This window comes from Humulus lupulus, chromosome 3, assembly GCF_963169125.1.
Source record: "Humulus lupulus chromosome 3, drHumLupu1.1, whole genome shotgun sequence".
NCBI lineage: Eukaryota > Viridiplantae > Streptophyta > Magnoliopsida > Rosales > Cannabaceae > Humulus > Humulus lupulus.
This window is the reverse complement of record NC_084795.1, coordinates 147,506,446-147,520,685: the sequence shown is the minus strand read 5'-3', so window position 1 is coordinate 147,520,685 and position 14,240 is coordinate 147,506,446.

The window sequence follows — 14,240 nt, the reverse complement described above, 5'->3', positions numbered from 1 at the left end:
CAAACTCAAGGAAAATTCTGGTGGAAACTAGTTAAAACAAGGAATTGGGTTGGGAAATCTTAGGAGCTAAAAGCTTGAGGATTGAGGATCAAACTCAGAGATTAAAATCAGCAAAGGTAAGCTCTAACCATGGGAATTAAGCTTGAATTTCTGCTGTGTGTTTAGGATATGCATGTGATTGGAACTTGATCTATTCTTGAGTGTTTTAGTTGAGTTTCGGAGCAGGTTTTGATAGGTTTTGATGTTGATATTGAGCTGGAATGTTTGTGTTGATTATCTGGGATTGTTAGCTAACTTTTGGGTGTATTGGCTTGAGGAAAAATGTAGAAAAATGATGAAGATTTCTGGGTTGGAGGTGAGGGCTGCGGCCCTAGGATGGGCATGCCGCGGCCCATGTGCGCGCGCGGCCATGGGAGGCCGAGAAGCTTCATGCGCGCTGCGACGCTTGGTGATGCGCGCCGCGGCCCGTGTGGGTGGCAGTGAGGTGCTAGCCTCTGTTTTGAGGCTAGCCGCGGCGCTTGTGGGTAGGGCCGCGACTCTTAGTGCCAGTTTGTGTTTTTAAGGGTGTTTAGGCTTGGGAACTCAGTGGTTAAGGCTCGGGATGGATTTTATCACCCGGATTGATAGAATTCAAGGTTTCAGAGGTTAGAGTTATGGCTCAAAGTTATTTATTGGATTAGAACTTGATGGATGGATATTGTTAATGTGTTGTTACTAGGGTTTCTGTGAGGCTCAAGTTAGAGGACTGTGCTCGGGACATCGATGCTCAGAGAGCTCGAGACTCAGGTAAGAAAATCCTTGTTCCCATAGAGCTTGTATGTAGGGCTGAGCCCAATGTGTTTGAATTGCAGGGCGTAGCCCTTTGATTGAATTTTCTAGTATTCCGTACTTGTTTATTATGCTATGAATGCAATTATGTGAATGATTGGCAAGAGCCGAGAATGGTGTAGGCCGAGGTCGGCAGGGGCTAGGAAACAGCAAAGGGCTAGGAACGGTGTTAGGCACGTTGAGTGCAAGGCCGAGTACGGCAAGGGGCCGGGAGCAGCGTTGAGCACGTAGAGTGCGAGTAGCCAGGGCGAGTCCCTAAAGGATACTTGGGATATCCTCACGGTGTAGACCGTGAACCCAAGGCCTGGTAAAGTGCCTGGGACGGCTTGGCCGTATGTGTTTAGCCTATTGACGGCCTGTTTATATGATATGTGTTAATTTTTGCATATGTTATCTGTTATGGGTTCTTGCTGGGCTTAAGCTCACAGATGCTCTGTGGTGCAGGTAAGGGCAAGGAGAAAGCCAACCAACCATGAGTGTAGCAGGCGTGAAGCGACGTGTACATGTTTGGCCAGCCTGGTTACCACAGCCAGTGGAATTATTTCTAAAGTTTTTCCTTTGTTTATGGCTTAATTACACTATTTGACCTAAAACCTCGGTTAGCGAGTTGAATGCACATTTTTAAACTCACTTAGTAACGGCTCTAAGGAAGTAGAGTGTTACACTGTGCGTGTCAAAAAGTGATGACATCAAGCACGAACAGGAGCTTGGGGGGAAAATGTTGTACCCTAAAAATGGGCATGAATTTAATCACTCAGCTAGGGATACAGTTGACAAATGAATATACGGAAAACCAGACAAGTAGAACATCTAGTTAATGATGATGTGAGCAGCTCGAGTTAGGACTTGGAAATACAACATTTTAGGTAATTATCAAGCTGCCTCTTAGGATGACGATCTAGTTCGAGACATATAGTAGTTAGATCCCCCTCAGGGCGCTCTGAAGTTAATCTGAACTATGGTTCAGATAATCTTTGATCACCAGCTCGATGAAGATGTTTAGCCCGTGGAAACCTGGTCAGGATGCATACTGAAGAATCCTAAAAGACTTAGAGGCTCTTTATACGCTCATTAATGCCCAGGCTGTGTTGCACATCTATCATTTATTATCTGAGAAAGCATGAGTATATTCTGCTATGCAATCATATCCCAATGTAAAAATGAGAATTATCTGTATTAAATGTATAACATATTTATGCACACAGTTACCCAAACCTGTCCAAGAAATTCCACTATAAATATCAAGGATAATGGACAGAAAAAGGGATGACCTTTTTGTATTACTGAAACTCTACAGAAATTATGAGAGAATAGCAATAATATTGTCTCGTGGACTAGGTGGATTTTAATCACTGAACCACGTAAAAAAATTTGTGTACGAAAGGGTTCTTATAAGTTCATTACGGTTTGCAAATAAGCACTAATACTCTTATTAGATTTCTAAATCTACTGTTGGCGAAAAACTGCGTCAACAAGATTAATTACAATATTCCTAAAGAATTTAAATATATTAATAGCACTAAGTTTAGCCCTAATTTGACTACCTATGATGATTAGTTATAGTCCTATCCTAAGCATAAATCCACATAAACAAGTCAATCCTAAGCTATATTGATTGGTTCTAAGTTAGGTTTTCTCTTCCAAGTTCCACCTAAATTACTAAATCAACTTCAAAGTTGATCACTCTTTGAAAAGCATTAAGCACAATTCAATATAAACAATTAATATGAACATCAAAATATAGATTAAAAGTAAAACTTATTTATAAACTTAGGGTTCTAATAAAGCCCTAAAAAAATAATTTAGTTAATCATCTTAAAGCAAAATACCAAACAAGAATAACAATTCATGGTTTGTTTCAAAAGATAAAGATAAAATAAAGAAGAAAAAGAAAAGTTGATCGGTCTTCAATCTTCAACATTCAATCTTCTTTTGTGTTTTTATCTCAAAAAATATGTTCTCCACATTCAGATTTGATCTCATATGATAACCCTAGTGAAAGGTATAGATTAGAGTCACAACACCATGCTGGCACGTAAAGCTTGCTCTGAACACATATATTCTTGATTTAACCTTGCTCAATTAAACTCACATAACTTTCTCATAAAAAATCCAAATGAGATGATTTAAACTAATTTAGAAAGCTGAGAAATAGATCTACAACTCACATTTCTAGGGTTCGCCCTAGAAAATGATGGGATCATAGTCAAAATTAGGTTTGAAGTTTGACACTTGCATGGAGACAAACCGAATAAAAATGAGACTTTAATGAAAAATGTTGCTCAACCTCAAATGACATATTTTTCATGAATTTTTTTTATTATAAATACCAAATTAATTATTAACAATAAAACTTAAAGAAAATAAACCTAAAACATACTAAACTAATGAAAATTGTAATGAACTAGTAGTGAAAATAACTCTATTTAATAGAGTTAACACAACCTAAACTAAAGATTTTGCTAGTCCCAAGCAAACATAAAAACAAATCTAACAACAATAATACAAACATGAGCCATGATTTAATCAAAAGTATTGTTGGTCTCAAAGATCACACATTTATATAATTCCAAAAAATATATATATATATATAGATTCTACAACTATTAGAATTTCAACTCATACCATGATCATGTCTCAAACTCAATTGCCATATGTGTGTGTGAAATAAATCTGTAACGACCCAAAATCACTAATAGGGCTTAAGGGCCTTGATCAGTAAGCCAGGAGGGCATGATGGGAATTATGTATGATTATTATGATTTAAGCATGTTATATGATTACTTGAGTACTTGAGATGCATGACTATGTGTGTTAGTGTGCATATAGGCCCAGATTAGGTTAGAAGGGCATAATCGTAATTTTAGCCATTATGGGCATAACTGCTTTAATATATGTGATAATTGTTGAGACCACATTATTATGTGGATATATCTGTAATCTATGAATCGAGACGATCCTAGTGAGCAAAGTAGCGTGAAAGTCATAGCGGGGATTTATACCCGGCTCGGGGTGAGCTCAGGGGTGTAAATGGGAATTTAGTGGATAAGCTGGAGATTATTGTAACATTGAGGAAGGCTATTGGTGATTAGTAAGGTATTGGGAACTAAGCGGGAAATAATAGAGACATTCGAGGAAGTAGCGGAAATTAGGCAAAATGACTAAAATACCCTTAAGAGGACTAAAGGATTAGAGTTAGCTGTGAGGGCATAAATGTCATTTGACTTTTAAGGAAGGGTATTACTGAGGTTTTAAGATAGTGGGATTTATAGAATATCAAAAGGGTCTGAAAAAGAAGGGAAAAGAAGGAGGGAAAACAGAGAGAGTTTCTTGAGTCGGTTTACACTTTCCTTCACCTATTTCTGGAGAATTTCTGGAGTAAAGCCTAGAGGAGAGCTGGGATAACCAAACATCAAGAACCTTGATCTATGACTAAGGAGTTGACAGAGGTTTAACAGGGTTTCACCAATACTTGAGGTAAGAATCTAGAGTTCATCCATTCTCTGTTTCTGGTTTGTTTAAAGCTGTGGTACTTGAGTTGAATTGAATGAAACTTTAGGGAATTCAAGCTTAGGGCTGAGGAGCAGCAAGCCAAGGGAGCCTAGGGTTAGCTTGTGGGCGAAATTCTATCAAAGGTATGAATTCTAAACTCTAGTTCTGATGTTCAGCTGGTTTATGTTAGGTTCTGAAGTTTGGAGGTGGCTATGGTGAATTTTGAGTTTGTGATTGCATGTGCTTTTAGTTTAGATGTTTAGGGTGCTTGGGATGAGTGGAGTGTGGTCATGAGGTTGTTTTTAAGTTTGGGTAAGAGTTGGAAGAGGTTTGGTTGAGGTTGGCTCGAGAGAAATCGCACAAAGGAAATTTTGGTGTTGGGCTGCCTGTGACTAGCGCTACAGCGCTAGCCTTTGGGCGCTGTAGCGCTAGGCCCATATGCTGGAAGGGTTTTGGTTCTGTTTGTAGCGCTATAGCGCCCTCCCAAGAGCGCTGTAGCGCTACCCTGCCTTCTGAAGGGGATTTTGGGGTATTTTGCAAGGGTTTTTGACCTAAGGTTTGGGGTTTGGTTCCACCACCTTGTTTGGTGGAACTAGGACATCCCGGGGGCTCGGGATTAGCCCCGGGGCTAGGTTTTGAACTTGAGGATTGATGTTGACTTTGACCATGATTGTGTTTAGGTAAGCGCTAGGGCTCGAGAGGGATCGTGCTCAAGGTGTCGTGACATCGAAAACTAGTGAATTGAAAGGTAAGAACACTGCACCCGAATGTATGATTGTGATGGGACTAAGTGCTCCCGAGAATTGTTTGTGTCATCGTTGGTATTATGCCAAGGGGCACGTATAAGCGGTCTAAGAGTACCGTTCTTGAATTTAGCGCATGGGACGCGATTTGGCCACTGGGAGCCAGAAATGAAAGGATAACAGAGGGAGCAGCTTGTGAGCGCTAGCCCTGGTTATCATCTGTGCACTGTGTTATATGAGCTGATATGCTTTGTAAATGGAATACTTGATTATTGATTATATGAGACACTTGACTATTGATATGCTTGAGTTTATGAGATGCTATATGAGAAATTGATTTGACAGCGAAATGTGCGTGCTCTATTATTAATGTGTGTTCTTGCTGGGCCTTGGCTCACGGGTGCTTCGTGGTGCAGGTAAGGGCAAGGGCAAGCTGGACCAGGCCTGAGGTGGAGAGCTCCGAAGTGTAATGTACATAGCCAGCCGTTCGATCACCACGGTCGAGGAGTGTGTCAGGACAGAGAATACCTAACAGCTCACTTTTGCCTTAGTATGGCCAGTCGATGTATCTAAACGTTGTAACTTTTGTAAATGGCTTTCAAACTGTCAATTTTGGGATCCCATGTTCATAAACAATGTTTGGTAATGAAAACGTACTTTTGAGACCAAAACACTTTTAATCCTAGTTCCTTTACTATTTCAGTACACGCTTTTACTTTAATGACTTGATTAGCAAGTCTGGCACTTTATAAACACACAGTGTAGCGGTCCTGGCTATTCAGGGCGTTACAAAATCTCACCCGTTCACTAACACGTAGATAAATTTATACACAACAAGTATAGAATTTTTTAATTACTTTTTCACAATTTCACTCCATAGGCTTATTTTTCAAACCAATCTCCACTAATATAGGCAAACACAAAATCAAAGATCAATAGGACTTATTAGCCTTGTAATGAATGGCTAAGGTTAAGGTGGATGAAAAAGGAAATTTAAGCTTAATTCCCTAAATAATCACACAAACCTTTAAACAAACATCTTTAAACTTTTCTCCTTCACTACATGTTCTTTCTCTTTTTTCTTTATAGAGTTCACCTTTGTGTTTTTTATTATAATTAAGTAACACTCCCCAAAACTTATATCATTTAGTCCTTTTTTGTTTGTTTCAAGGAGTGTCACTACTTTTCATCTTACTCTAAACATATTTTTTTCTTTCAATTACATCTATTAGCACAAATAACTTTCTTTTCCCATTGTGATATCACAATCCAAATAAAATTTCAATATATGCTTATGGTGTAAAATATGACAAAAAATTCATTTTTGTTAAGTGTTTAGGCTAAAGTATAATATATAGGTAAACAAAGGAAAATATATAAATTATTAGGCTAAAAAAGGGTAACTATGGATGAAAGTTATCTAGGTTAGCTTCAAAGGCTCAAATGATCCAAAAATGACCTAAATCATCTCCCAAATTTTATGAAACCTATGATTTCGCCTCATTTAGTTTTCAAAATAAGTTCAAGAGTGGAAACTTAAAAAGTTTCATCTTATCTCATCATGCATAAATCCTTTTTAAATACTAACAACCGGATGATCTCAATCATGTGTAAAATTAAAATTTGAAATCAAGTTCAAGCAATAATAACAACAAGAGTCAATCACACAATTTCATGTAGAATCTATCATTTACCTAAAATTATTTTCATCATAATAAATATCTTATCATAGACCTACACCTCTTGATTAAATTAGGCTCAACTAACAACTTGAACTAACTAAACAGGAACTAAAACAAACAAGAACACAACACAACAAACTAAACAAGACACAAAATGCAATCCACCCCCAAACTTATCAATCACATTATCCTCAATGGGAGGTAAGAAAACACTAACAAAATAAAAAAAATAAAAACTAAGAAATAGATACAAGAAAAACTCCCTGATAATTAAGCATCGTCAACATTTACAATTCCATTATCTTTTTGTGTAGTGGCATTAACTATCTTGAACTTCCTTTGACACAAATATCTTCGAATTACAATATGGTGAGCCTTGAACTTTCCTAGACCATTTCACCTACGGAATTATTTCAACAATTCAGCTCAATTCAACCACACCACTACAATGAACTAATAATCACACTTGAATCTCTTCTTCCCCGAAACAAATAAATAAATAAAGGGAATGTGTGCATTTGGTACCCTGTGTTTTGCCCGAGTACATCTTTGGTACCCTCTATTACGAATAATTATCATCTAGTACCCTATAATTGTAAAATTAGTCAAAAATGGTACCCTCTGCCTGAATTTGGTCAATAATTTTTTTAAATGACAAATTTTCCTTTGCTTAACTTGAATTAATTTATTTCTTTTAAATGGAAATATGCGTACTTGGTACCCTATGTTTTGATCGAGTACAACTTTAGTACCCTCTATTACAAATAATTATCTTCAAGTACCCTATAATTGTAAAATTAATAAAAAAAAATGGTATGAAAAATAGACAAAAAAATAAATATTGCTTCAAGCCATACCAAAAATCAAGAACACATTTTAAAATCTCACTGAGTTCACAAGGTCAAGCTCGGTACAAATTTAGTCATGGATATTTCAAGTTTGATATTTTAGGTTATGTATGATTTTGTATTTAAAATTTGAATATAGATTTTATGCATTTTCATTTTTTGATTTGAATTTTGTATATGATTTTATTTTATTGTTTGAGAATATGAACAAGAAAAATATTAGTATTTGTTCAACTTAAATAAATTCAGTGACATAAAGAAATAGTGAAAAGAACGTGATCTAACTTTGATGTAGATTGTGATTGTTTTAATTTTTTTTTATTATTGTTTTAGTTTGGATTTTTTTTTTTCATTTGGTTTGGTTTGAGCTGTGAAGAACAACTATAAAGAGGATTCAAATTTAGGATAAGATTTCACAAAAACTTTTGCTATATTTTTCTGGGTTTGAGGCTTGGAAGAATAATAGATTGAAATAGAATGATTGTCGTTTTAATTATAAAAACAATTATTTAATTAAGTTTTAAGATGTTTTATTTTTATTTAATTATCAAGTTATGTTTTCATTTTTATTAAAATATTTTAATACAATATTTTAATGATTTAATCCTTTATAATTGAGAGTAATTTGGGTATTATAACAACAATGTTGACTAAATTTGTTTCTATGGTACCATTTTTTTTACTGATATTACAATTACAGTGTACCAAATGATAATTACTCGTAAAAGAGTTTGAAAATTGTACTTGGTAAACAAATAGGGTACCAAATGCGCATATGCCCTATATTTTAATTAGTTAAGGTTTTACTGTTGAGGCTAATTAAGGTATTATGAAAAAATTGATGTCCAAATTCAAGTGGAAGGTACCATTTTGTGATTGGTTTTACAATTACAGGGTACTCGATAATAATTATCTGTAATAGAAACTACCAAAGCTCCGCTTAGCCAAAACATAGGGTACTAAATGAGTACTTACCCATAAATAAATAAAAAAACAAAGACAAACACTCGCCAATTTCAAAGAACAAGACAATTATCCCAAACTACTCATAAAACCACCAAATAGTCCTACCAAAATTTAGCAACCAGTTTAGCCATTATATATAATCACGAATTGATTGAAAATCAACATTGATCACCTCACATCATTCTAACTCTGTAGCGCACCAAATTTTTTTATTTTATTAATTTTATGCTTTGTTTATATAATAATTGCTAAGTGTTAGAAATTATTTTAAATTGTTTGAATTGTTTGATAGGAATTATGTGAATTTAATTGTTAGTTGTTTTATTTATTTATTAATTTAATTTGTAAGAAAATGAGTTTTGGTTGAATGCAACAAGGTGCATGGTAGCACTTGAGTGTGTGCATGGTAAGCATGTAATATATTTTTTTTCCTACACATTATTCCCTTTTATTTGATTTATTTATTTAATTATAAGAACTAAAAAGAAAATAAAAATAAAGGGAAATAAGAGAGAGGGGCGTGTGAGGCATAGTGGGAAAGAGGTGATTGCTTTTCCTATTTTATTTGGCAATTAAATAAATTAAATTGATGACAATAGGTAAAATGGGAAGGAGGAGGTTGTCATCTTTTATTATATTCATTATTTTCTTTTTGAAAGCAATCAAATAAAAACAAATAAAGAAAAAAGAGGAAACTTACCCATTCCCATTAGGCTAGTTATTTCTCTAGGGTTAGATAAAAAGGGAAGAAAGAAAGAAAAGAGCAATTTTGGCTCCTGGTGCTTTCGTCTAGGAGAGAGAGAGATAGAAGAGGTAGTGCGCGGAGCTTGAGAGAGAAGGAGAGAAAAGAAAGAAGAAGAGAAAGAGAGAGAGAGAGAGAGAGAGAGAGAGAGAGAGAGAGAGATCAAGGAAGAAGAAGTAGGAAGAAAGCTTGGCTCAAAGGTTGTAGGTAATGGTTGTTTCCCATGTGTTTTGACTCTTTGAAAAATATATCTCCTTCTTCTAAAAATCTAGTAACAATTTTCTCTTCTCTTGTTCTTGTGGGATTTGAAAATTGTAGGTGCCAAGAAAAAGGGACAACCAACATTGTGGGTTGATCTCTATCAAGAAGGTAGTGAACCTAGCCTTAAATTTGTTATTGCTGTAATGTGATTCTAGGTTATGGTTATTGACCATTGCTGATTGATGTTTTGTGTTTTGTTTCTCACAATAGATGGTGTTTGGCAATAATGTTTGGTTTTGTTTTTCTTGGTCATTGAAGGTTGTTTCTTTGCTTTGAGCATGTATGTTTCGGCTAGGTATGCATTAACAACCATGATCTTGTTGTAGACCTAATGTTTTATTTTCTGAAAAGGCACGAAAAATTAGTGATATTTTTTGTAAAGGGTACTATGGATGTTTATGTCTCGTGTGTATGATTTACGATGGCATGATGATTTATTTCATGTTGATGGTAAGGATAAAATACTTAAAAGAGGTGTAGAAACATGCTAGGGTTCATGTGGATGTGAATGAGATTATTGGCACTGTAACGACCCAAATTCACTATTTAGGCTTAAGGGCCTTGATTAGTGTGCCTGGAGGGCATAATGGAGATTATGTGTGATTTTAATGATTAAGATGCATGATTATGATTTTAAGCATGTTATATGACTATGTGTGTATTACGTTATGTGATAACTATGCTATGTGATTTGTACCGCGTGGGTGTGGTGGTATCAATGTGATGCACGTGCCGAGATGGTCCTAGAAAGCTAGATAATGGTAACTGGTGATTTGGTAACTTGCGTAACTGTTAGTAACCATAGAGAGTAACAGGTTTTATTGGAAAAGTGGTAGAATTGTAATGTTAGTAAAAGGACAAGTGTGCCCTTGAGGTTTAGTTAGAAAGGGATATTTATGGAGGGATTAAGTGGTCTTTTGGCAGTGAATAGGTGAGTTTCAGCTGAAGGGAAATACAATTACGTATAACACTTTGGCAAAATTAGTTTATGCTGAATTTTGGAGTCCTAGAAATAGAGCAAAAGAAAGATAGAAGAGGGCAGCTGAATTTGGCTCTTGGAAGGAGAATCAAGGGGGTTTGAAGTTAGCAATCAAGCCTAGGCCAAGAATACTCAGAGGTAAGGATTTATCTATGATTTGTCTAAGTTTCAAGTCTGGTTTTTAGAGGATAAGCATGAATTGAAACAAGTTGGTGGCTGGTTTTGAATGAATTTAGAGTTGGAATAATCAAAAGAGAAGGTGGTTTGAAGCTGGAGGTTGGAATCTCCATTCAAGGTAAGGATTCTGTGTAATTGTAAAGCTTATTTCTGTTATGGATTAGGGAATTTGAAGTGTGGTTTGGGTTTGGGTTTAAGTTTTTAACTTTCTGGTTTGAGTTACTAAGGCATGGAACTCAAGAGTGAATTTTGGGAATGATTGTGTAATTGAGCTAGGGTATGATGTTTCTAGGTTGTTGTGAGGTCTATTAGGAGTTTTGGGTTGGTTTTGGGGCTTAGGTATGAGTTTGGAAAGATTTGGAATGGTTTGGGTTCGGGAAACACGTAAGAGAAAACCCAGAATTCTGGGCTCGCGAAGGAGCGCTGCGGCGCTGTTCTTGCGCGCCGCGGCGCAAGGCTGTTTCTGGGCAGTGTGTTCTCTGACTTGCTGGGCCCCGCGGTGCTAGGCCAATTTCAGGACATGGGATTTTGCAATTTTGAGCCTTTGCTCCAGGGGTTCGGGGGATGCCTTCGGTGCATTGTTTTAGGGATTTGGGGGTTCCGAGAGTGTGGGATTGGTTTCGGAAAGTAGTTTTGGATTGGTTAATGACAAAGGATGTTTCATTTATGTTGTGATTAGGTCTTTGGAGAGGCTCGGGGTAGTGGAGCGTGCTCTCGGCTTCGTGGCATCAGAAATTAGTGTATTGAAAGGCAAGAAACTGCACCCGGTTGTATGGTTGTGATGGGACTAAGTGCTCCAGAAGGTTATATCGTGTCAGCGTTGGTATTACGCCATGGGACATGTCATAACGGTCTAAGAGTGCCGTACATGAATTTAGCGCACAGGGCGCAGATTGGCCACTGGGATCCAAGAACAAGGGGATAACAGAGGGAGCAGCCTGAGGGTACTAGCCCTGGTTATCGTTTGTGAATTACGTATATTGTGAATTGAAATTCCTAGTATGTGGAATACTTGATCGTACTGACTGATGATACATCTGAGTTTATGTGATGCTATGTGAGATGTTGATTTTTTTGTTAGTTGTTCATGCTCTGCTGTTGTTATGTTTTCTTACTGGGCCTTGGCTCACGAGTGCTACGTGGTGCAGGTAAAGGCAAGGGCAAGCTGGACCAAGTCTGAGGTGGAGAGCTCCGAGGTGGAATGTACATAGCCAGCGGTTCGACCGCCACGGTCGAGGAGTGGACCAGGACAGGGATCACCTAACAGCTTATTTTGCCTTAGTATGGCCGGTTGTTGTACATGAACCTTGTGTCTTTTGTAAACGGTCTTTGGATTTAATATTTTTGGGATCCCATGTAACAGATGATACTTTTTAATGAAAATGTGGCTTTTGACACCAAAACTTTTGTAATCCTAGTTCCTTTATAGTTTCAATGACACGATTTTATTTAAATGACTTGATTAGCAAGTCTGGCACTTTATAAACACACAGTGTAACAGTCTTGGCTATCTAGGGCGTTACAGGCACTTTATGTGTATGTTCAAGTGGGTTTCGGCTTATAGGGTATTGATGCATGTTTGTCATTTTTATTTTTATTTGATGTCACATACACTCATTAGAAATATGCTAGGTTATATGGTTCAATTGAGAATTTCTCTTAAGTCTCTTATAAATGATGATTTGATGATACATGGAGGTTTTGGTTTGAGTAATTGTTTAAGCATGATTTAAAAGTGGGTTTCATGTTAATTATGCTTGCTGTTTTTTTTTTTTAATAATTTGTGAATATAATGGTGAAACAATGTTTGATATGCTCAAGTGATGCCTCAAAATGATGTATGAGTTTATGTAAACTAAAAGGCATTTTTATTTCACATATAAATGGTGTTTTTATCAAATTAATACATGCAGATTTTTTGTATATTTTATAAAGGAAAATATTGTTTTTAATCCAAATTTGTGATTTTGAATGAATAAATAGTTGCTAGAATTTTGAATAAAAAATAATAAAGGCCTTTTAAATGAGATAAATAATGCAGGTGCATCAAATAAATTTTATCCTAAGCTATGTATATATAAATGTGATATTTTAAATATGTAAACATGAAATTTTCACATTATTATTTAGGTGTAGTTTTTTTATTTAAATGAGAAAATATTTTGGTTTAAATTCACTTATGATTTTTAAACAAAATAAATGGTTGCTGAAACTTTGAGTTGTTAAGCTAAAATAATTATTTTGTTTAAAATTAATGATTCTTACACCTAAATAATTATGTCTTAAATAATATAAGTGAAAATACATTTTTTCACACTTTATTTATAAATTTTCACATTTAAAACATGTAGTCTTTTATTTATTTACTTAGAAAAGTTATTTTCTAAAGGAATCAAGAAATTTATTAAGTATTTCTAAATAGGTACCAAATTTTGTCACTTTTCTTTGCTATTTAAAATAATAAATGAGATTATTATTATTTTGTGAGAAAATAGGAAAGGCTAAATGAATTATTTTATAAAGTAAATATAATGTATTAAATTGTTTAACAAACTTTGGATTTAAAGAAACAAATAATTGTAATTGAATTATGTTGCTGAATTTTGTTTGAAGAGGCAAGAAATAAGCATGTAGGAATTATCGTTTTATAACGTTAAATTTTAAGAACGCTCCCACGTATGCATGTCACATGCAAATGCATTTTTACATTCAAATATATGTCTATTGTTCAAATACATAACTTTTACTTTGTAACCATGAATGATTAATATGTAGAATTAGCATTATTCTTTTATGATTTTATGTGAAAATGTCTATGTTTGGAATTATTGGGCAACTTGTACCACGTGTGCATGACCCATGCACTGGGGTATATGTGTAGCGCCCCGCGTTTAGGGCACTGGGTAAACCCTAGTTCGGGTATTTTAATTCCCTGGATTATGTATTATTTCAAGGGAACATTTTATGTTACAAGAAGTTTTGATGTTTGAATGCTAGCCATACTATGGTAAGTGCAGTTTTTTTAGAAACTGAGACCTTTTCTCGTGGATTGGGTCAAAAATCTTAATCGGGTAAAAATCTCTAATAAAATATTCTTGATGGAATAATTATGACAAAACTAAGTTTGAGCATATACTTAAAAAATAACTATAGGTTATTTTAATAATAAAATATGATAAGTTTGGTGATGTCACATTTTATTAAATTGATTTTTCTCGCTAAGAAAAATTAATCAAAACTATACACTATGCTAAATGCTTTTTGGACCTTATGTTCAAACTTATTTGAGGATTAATAAAACTTAAATTAAAGGCACTTTGAGGCATGTGTGGCTTGTTATGTAGAGTGCTTGAGTGGGAAAAACTCATCCAATAGAATTTCAAGAAAATAGCCATCATTATTTTCCCATGTTATCATATTTTTATAGAAAAGAAAATTAAGCTAACTTCAACACTCAATCTCACCATCCAAGACCACAATCGTAGCCCTCCCTCTCTCTTACTCCATTTGATTTTTTTAGCA